The sequence below is a fragment of the Helianthus annuus genome, chromosome 16 (assembly GCF_002127325.2).
Source record: "Helianthus annuus cultivar XRQ/B chromosome 16, HanXRQr2.0-SUNRISE, whole genome shotgun sequence".
NCBI classification, from domain to species: Eukaryota; Viridiplantae; Streptophyta; class Magnoliopsida; order Asterales; family Asteraceae; genus Helianthus; species Helianthus annuus.
Window position 1 is genome coordinate 22,155,355 of NC_035448.2, and position 8,757 is coordinate 22,164,111.

The following is an 8,757-nucleotide window of genomic DNA, read 5'->3' on the forward strand; positions in this document are numbered from 1 at the left end:
GTGTTCTTGCCCTTTTTGATGAGGTTGATTCACTACCAGTAGGGACTCTCGCCCATTTAGAAGCGTACCTACATATATTCCAACAATGCATGTACTTGAACTCGGCCCCCTTGTTATCTCTATACGAGACCATGGCATTTTGGATAAAGTCGGTTTTGGTTTCACCGCTCCTTGGCGAGTTTTTTGCCTTATGGAAATAACCATTGTAGAAGGCGACCTGGTTATTTATTTCACTTCACTTGGACGAGAGGCTATCATTTTCATGATACACCTACTTGTGTTGCATTTGTATGTGGAATTTTTTATGGCATCCTAAAAATCTGTACGGTGTCGTGCATTCCTTATTCCAAAAAAAAATTAGTCGTTATAAAAACTTATAATAAAGCAAAACCTTTGATCGGATCTTGTGATTCGTCAATATACCATCTCGTCAAAGTAACTTCTTCTTGATTCGTCCACTTTTTTTTTGGACTCGTTGAGCGGTGGCTATTGCTTTCTCTTCATCGTTTTTTTACTTCTTTTTTTGGCCGGTTTGGATGACGAACCACCAACGTCTTGCAGTTGTGTTTCGGGTACGGAATCAGGTTGGGATATGTTAATTGGAATAGACGAATCGTCGAATGGAAAGTTCGTGAAAATACGCCCCCTATATATACGACGCCATTCCGGCAAGCTCGGGACAAGGTGAGTATACAAAACCTTGTGCTTGGAAGTGGGGTATTTGGGTCGGGTTTAGTGGTTGGCGGTTTTGTGGCGGGCTAGGGTTCGGGTTCTCTTGGAAAGCGAAGGGGTTGTTCGGGTTGAGGTTTAGGTTAAATGGATGCATTGTAGAGGATTATGGGTTGAATTTATAAAAAAAAATATAGAGATTGAAGAAGGTGAAAAGTAGAGAAGTGGTAAAAGTTTTTAAAAATAGGTGAGTATTTATAAGTTTGAAAAAGAAATATATTTTTTTAAACTAGTCGTTACCCAACGGCTACCCAAACGGTCATATTTTGCTAGCCAATCCCAGCCATCCACATCATCTAGTCAATCCGCCCCACTCCAGGCTTCATAGCCACGCCAGAGGGGCAACGCTGCTACCCAAGCTGGCCCGGTGTGGATAAAGCGGCGTTGGTTTGGTTCCCACGCCCCAAACCCAAGCCCACACCCCGCGGTCTTATAGGGGCATTCAGAGGGAGTAGCATTTCTGGAATAATGCCCAATGAGAAAGGAAAACATGGAAAATAATGAATAAAAGAGCATTAAAGGGCCTTAACCATTACATAAGACGTTATAATGCTGACGTGGAGAAAAATGCTCCTTAAGAGGCATTAACCACTACGAATAGTCTTATTGAATTTATCAAAGATTCATTGATAGTAACACGTTAATAACATATGGATCATTTAAAATGAGTGGACCAGTAACCCATGGGTTAAGATTGGACCAAATGGAGCTCCATTATTGAGGCTAAGGCTATAGGGTGTGGTCATGACACTCATGACCTCCACGATCTTCCACGTTATCGTCATGTCATCACCCTCTAATTCACCATCCAAAATCACTATCCTAAGGGTGTGGTCATGACCCAAACCACTATCCACCCCCTTTTTTGTGTGAAATATATTTTATTAATTATAAATAAACAACAAATAAAATTAAATAAATTTTAGTAATAAAACTACATAACATTCAAATTAATAAAAAAATAACATCCAGATTTAAACTACATATTATAAATTAAGAAAATAAAACTACTCGTTGTTGTTAACCCGACCAAATTGCCAAACATGTTCAATCAAATCCGAACGAAGATGGTTATGCGTAGTCTCGTTGTATAACACCCACATGTTAGATTCTTGTTACCTTTCATCAACTGGTACAACATTCTCATGAATGTCATTAGGATCATATTCACATATGGCGTTACCTTCATCTTCGATAATCATGTTATGCAGCAAGATGCAAGCATACATATTGATAATCATTTTCTCTATGCCAATTTCTATTTACTAGCATTCAAACACTTCAAATCTAGACCGATAATCTAAAAATGACATACACATCTTTAGAACATTCGAATCAAAACCCTGTTATCAGATTTGATAAACAAACACTTTACGTTTGAATTCTATCAGATCTGAATTTCAATACAAACACCAACCACCACTTCACCAACCAAAACCCACCATCACTCTGTTCACTGTCACCGACCCCAAATCATCAACCACCACTGCATCAACACACCACCGCTATAGCCCCACCGTTCACCCCCAAACCACCATCCATTCATTCACACTAGCGCCGCACACCACAGCTGAACACCCCTGCCGACACACCACCACTGCACCGACACAACCACCACTACACCAACACACCACCACCATAGCCCCACCGTTCACCTCCCATACTTCACAACCGAACACCACCATCCCTCTGTTCACTGTCACCGTCGCTGCACACTTCGCCACATGAAGATGGATATGGATTGGAAGATTGAAGATATGAGAATGGAGATGCAGATGAACTTGATTCTTGAAGGAGAGGAAGAATTTAGAGAGATAAAGAGTGTTGAGAGAGAGAGAGAGTTATTGGGTTTATTAATATATCTATTTTATTATTTCTTAATTACATAGGTAAAATTACAGTAGTACCCTCATGTGCTTTGCACATGACATAACTAACAGAAAAATCTAAATGGGTTTGGCCTAAAGAACATACCGTGTTAGATTTTAAAGCATTAAGAGCAAAACTTGTCAACTTTTGCGCCAAAAGACACCGCCTGCAAAATGGTGTTAACATAAAGAACAAAACTTGTAATTTACTCTTTTTTTCTTGTGTTTGTAGGATAGTAAAAGAACTTATTAATCAAACTGGACATAAAATGTTGACTATGTTCATCTTTGATTGTCTAGGGGGTAAGATTATTGGTTGTTATAGACCGTTACCGTTTTAAACAAAGCAACCTGGTCCAAATGGGTTATATTCGTAGTTGCACGTTTAACAATTTGGTTAGGTTTGGAACTTGAAACCAGCTATATAGGCCGAACAATTGTTTAACTTTTATTATTTTTATGCATATTTTTTCGAACCATGTAGTGGTGTATATCTGTTATAATCATTAACCATCTAATCTTTTTGAAAATTATATTGAAAAAATGAAAGTCGATTTAAACTGCAAAAACTGAACTACTAAGTTGTCAAACCAAGTTAAACTAGCTCATCCACCCCACCCAAGCTGAGCGTTCATCAAAACCGTAGTTCTTTATGCTAGAATTTTTGTTAAGAATAGTATAATCTGAACTCAATCGATGCTAAAATACATTGTTGGTTATTTTACTAAATTAGGGTTTTATGCATAGTAGGATGTAGTTGCACATTCATAGATGATATAGGATTATGTTCATTTTGTTTGTTTGTTTTTTTTTTTTTTTTTTTTTTTTGTGTGTGAAACATTACCCTAGCCATTTAAGTGTTAAAACATACATAAAGTGTAACGCCCCGTTATTTCGTACTTTCTATATTTGGAAACCCTTGCTTGTAATTCTATTTTTAGAAACTTTGTATTCTTGTAATCGTTCGTTCGTTGTAATCGATGTAAAATCCGAGACTTGAATCATAATGAAATTCTCATTTTCGTTACATTTATGTTACACGCGTGTCTTACATGTTCATACGTTCAAAAACATCATTCATGTGACATTTTATTCATACTTTGTGCTAAAAACGTCAAACTTGCAAACTATTGATCTATATGCTAAATTACGCGAATTCGATACTATTTCTCGACAAATAAACATAACTATACTTGTTTTGTATCTTTTTTATGATTCAAATGCATAACATACCTTTCTTGTACCAAAAACACCCTAAATATAACTTAAAATAACAATATTCGGAAGTTTAGGGGTGAAAAGTGACAAAACAACAAAGATTGGCGCGACTGGGGTCCCTGGCGGCCCGCGACAGACCGCCTTGCCCTTCTTCGCGGCCCGCGACTGAGTCAGTCCGTAGACCTGGTTATGCAGTGCGACTTTGAGCGGGATTTTGATGATTGTTTGAGTTTTAAACATGTTTTATGCATTTAATTCTTCACCAAAACCAACCCTAATCCTCCCATATAAAACCCAAGTGCTCTCCAAGCATTTTAGACTTTGCAAATCATCCACAACACTCTCAAATCAGTTCATATCTTGCTGCTAATCAGAAGTTCGAGCAGAATCACGACACTTCACTAAAGTGAGCATAACTCACTCAATACTTAGTCTTTTTCATCCATTCTTTTTCCCACTTGCTTGGAACAACCTTAGGAACATTTTCAGAGGTTTTCCATGGAAAACCAAGCTCTGGAATGTCACCAAAAAGGCTCCAAAGTGGACTGTTAGTTTCTGTTTTCACTTAAACTTTGTTAATCTTAGATGAACTTGAGTCTATCTCATCTCAAACCTATGTCCTAATGCTCATAATCAATTGAATGGTTAGTTGGGCTTAAAAAAAGGTTGAGAAATGTTAAATCAGAGGTTAAAACCTCACAAACATTCTGTTTTAGTTAGGGTTTTACCCACAAGTAGTGTTCAAGAATGAAGCTTTATGAATGTGTGATAGTTGGACTAGCTTGGGCTATCCTTTATAGAAGTCCACTCACTACTTGATGTTTTTCCATAGATTAGTTATTATTATTTCCTTAATACTTGTAAGTTCATGACCCTCCTTGTTGTTTATGACAACAAGTGTAGTGGTGAACAATGGAGGTACCTAAATAGGAGCCTTGTTGTTCCTACCTCATGTATGAATTATATGACACTAAGAGGTGCCTAAATGGAGACTTTAATCTCCTACCTCATGCTTGATCTATAGGACTTGTAATCTTTATTAAATATTCATATGTTATCTATATAATCTATATAAATCTAAGTAGCTAGACTTGATGATAACTTAATAGTTACTTGTCAAGATTATGTTACATCACATATGACCATACACATGTTACGATTCTAATGGACTTTAATCCATGAAAACATACAACTCTCTTGAGTTTCAATAGTGACAAGAACATGTGCTATGTGTACAAGATGATTATTTTCTTATGTTTATTTTCATGTTATTTAAATTCCGAATCTATAATCTTCCGATTCCCCAAACTCACACACCTATGTTTTCTTCGTGTAGAAGGACAAGGTGCTCCAAACTAATCCATCAACCGACATCACTCGCGGGATTTCAAGTAGGAAAGCTTGCAAAACCGTGAGTATACTCGATCCCGTTTTCCTTTTTATCACTTTTGGGTGCAACATGTATGCTATACTAAATTACACATCACATGAAACTATTTTAAACTCTATCCATACTTAACATGAAACTATATGATGTTTGTTTAGACTTGTATGCTAATGTAAACTATTTCTGTCGATTATATGCTTCATTAACTTTGCTAGCCTACCTTAACAATTATAGCGCTATAGGATTAACGTACCGCCCACGAAACTTGGGGTATTGTTAAGTTAAACATGTTAACCTCCCGTTACTCTATTTGGGATAGGCTATTTTAACGCGTTGGAAACTTGTGTTTGAACTTATAAGTACACCGTTTTGGCATGCTAGTAAACTTGCAAAATTATGATTCATGTTGGATATGAGCACTTAAACTATTTTATGCTATATTATGCTATGTAATCGAAAACTTGTATACTCGCCAACTTTTGTTGATTATTTTAATACATGTTGCAGGTTGATAGATTCGATTGATGCTATGAAGAATGCAATTTAGGTGGACTTAGATACACACCTAGATTAATTTTGTTATTTTGATGTATTGTTGAAACAATGTTGTCTTTTATTTGGAATCTTTGTATGACATTTAGTCTTGAAATGAAATTGGAATTTAATTTATATTGTCACATAGTGTTATGAAGTCTCTTGCAATCTCGTTTTCGTCTCATCTCGATGTTTCCGCAATAGGTTGAGGTGTGACATAAAGAATATAACTTTTTTTACAAGCTGTAATAACTGTAAACATAACTTTAAAGGAAGTGTTAAAACATACATAAAAAGAAAGTGTTAAAACATACATAAAAATTAGGGGAAATGGATCTCATCACCCCCAAACTAATTAAAATTGGTCATTGCCACTCTCAACTTTCAGTTTGCATCCCACCACCCCCAACTTAACACTTTGGTGTACCTGTGACCCCGACGTTAACCAAACACTAACTCTGTTTGTTTGTTATTTTTTTATGTGGCTTTTTATCTGATGTGGCAAGATGACATGGCTTTTTAATTATAATTAATATATATATATATATATATGTATATATATATATGTAATATAATATAATATAATATGTGTGTATATATTTTTTATATATAAAGAAAAAAACCTCATCTCTCTAACTCTCATTCTCTCTCTACCTCTCCAACCACCACCAACAACCACCTCCGGCCACCACCCTCCAACCCATAACCAAATCTCTACCATTAAATCTCTTATTATCAAAATAACCAAATCCACCTCTATTTCATCATTCCATTATTGCCTCAAATCTCTAAGAGTGTTTTTGTGGAAACAACGCCGGTGAGATTGTGCTTCGATCTTGGCGAGTGACGGGGACGGCGGCGGCTTCATTGCTCAGAGGGAAGGGAGGCGGCAGAGGGTGGTGGGGAAGGAGAGGGTGGAGAGGGAGGGGAGGCGGCAGAGGGTGGTGGGGAAAGGGCCGAAGAGGGAGGCAGAAAGGAGGTGGATTCCGGTAACGGAGTTGGAGTTGGAGCAGGTGATGTCGGTCCAGTTGCAGGGGGTGGGGTGGGTGGGGTTCCAGTCGGAGAGGATGTCGGTGGGGTCGGAGAGGGTGGATTTGGCTTGGAGGATATCAAGGCCTTCTTGGGTTTTTTGTGGTCTTCTCTGATGGGGTTTTTGTGGTCTTCTCTGTGGTGGGTGGTTGATGTGGTGATGTTTGGAGGTTGTTGGTGGAGATGATGATGGTGACTGTGGTGGTGGGTGGTTGGTGAAGATGATGATGATGGTGGCGGTGGTGGAGTTGCAGCTAGGGAGAGAGAGGGGGGGGGGAGGCGGTTGATGTTGGGTTTTATAAAATAAATCTTTTAATTTTATATTTTTAATCAGATCTAAATACAAAAGATAATACATGACAAGGCCATGTCAGCAAGCCACGTAGGAAAAAGGCCACGTCAACATGCCACGTAGGCTAAAAGCTAACAGAGTAGTGGTTGGTTAACCCTTGAGTGATAGAGCTACCCAAGTATTAAGTAGAGGGTGGTGGGAGCTAAAATGAAAGTTGAGAATGACAGCGACCAAAATTAATTAGTTTGGAGTGATAAAATCCATTTCCCCTCAAAATTATAATGTAATAACTATAAACATAACTTTAAAGGATATATTTGGAAATATCTTTATACTAAGCTAGTTATTTTCATAGAATACAACTCAATTGGCCAAATCTACAAATTATACAATATACAATATACAATAATGCAATAGAATAAATAATGAATAATAATGTGTAGCTATAATATTTGAACACGCGACCTCACGTGTCAATGATCCTCTACTCCACCTACAGATACTTCTAGAGGAATACTTCTTTAATATCCAGCTGGATAAAATATATTATAAAAGAATATAAATAAATATCTTGAGATCCAAATTTCAACTGGACGATCTGCGGATCTTTATTTTTATAATTTGTCCTTTTTATTTGTCATCAAGAATATAATATTTACATAGTTGCTTGTTATATGTTCTTAACACAAACATATTTCGAAAAATATAAATTAATGATTAATTAACATTTCGTGCACAATTGCAGGCCACAACTCACAATTGCCAAATGCCAAGTCTTGATTACACATGTGAAGTTAAAACCAATGGCACACAATAACATCGCTACAATACAAACACAACTGATAAAAAAACATCCTAAATAAAAAATACAAATGTTCATTTACACACAAACTTTATAAAAAGTATACAGAATCAAAATTACAATTAAAAAAAGCTGCATATCAAAATAAAGACATGCACTAACAATAATTCACGGACCGATTACGTTGATCCCACTAAGGGGACTAGGGGTGATTCACTAGTGATGGAATTCCATCATTCCCACTATCCAATCAAGTAATGCCATGTCATCAATCAAATTTCCATCACTAGTGATAGAAATGTAGGAGGGGTGGAATCACTAGTGATGGAATTCTATCACTCCCTCCCAATTTTTTTAATTTTTTATTTTAAATTAGAAATTAACAATAAAACACTAAAATTAAAAATTTCATTAATTTTAAAACATACTACTTCAATTTCACATACTAGAAACATACAATTTGTAAAAAAAAAAAAAAAAAAAACCTACTCCTCGAATTTAACATACTAGGAACATACAATTTAAAAAAAAAAAAACCTACTCCTCGTCCGAATCCGGAAACTCCAAACCTAGAGAACCTACTAGTTCGATTAAATCGAATCTCAACCGAAAGTGAGTTTCTTCGTTAGGCAATTGTAAATTGATATCTTGTGGAACTTGAACTTGTGTAGGAGGATCCGGTACCCAATCCGGGGATATTGCACGTCCGTCGTGTTTGATCAACATATTGTGCAATATGATACACGCATACACTATGCTATGTATTGCTTTCTTGGTCATAGAACGAACCGGTCGGTGTAGTATACCCCATCTACCCTTTAAAACACCAAATGCCCACTCAACATCTTTTCTTGCCGATTCTTGTAATTTTTTGAACGCCTTTTCTTTAGCCTCGACG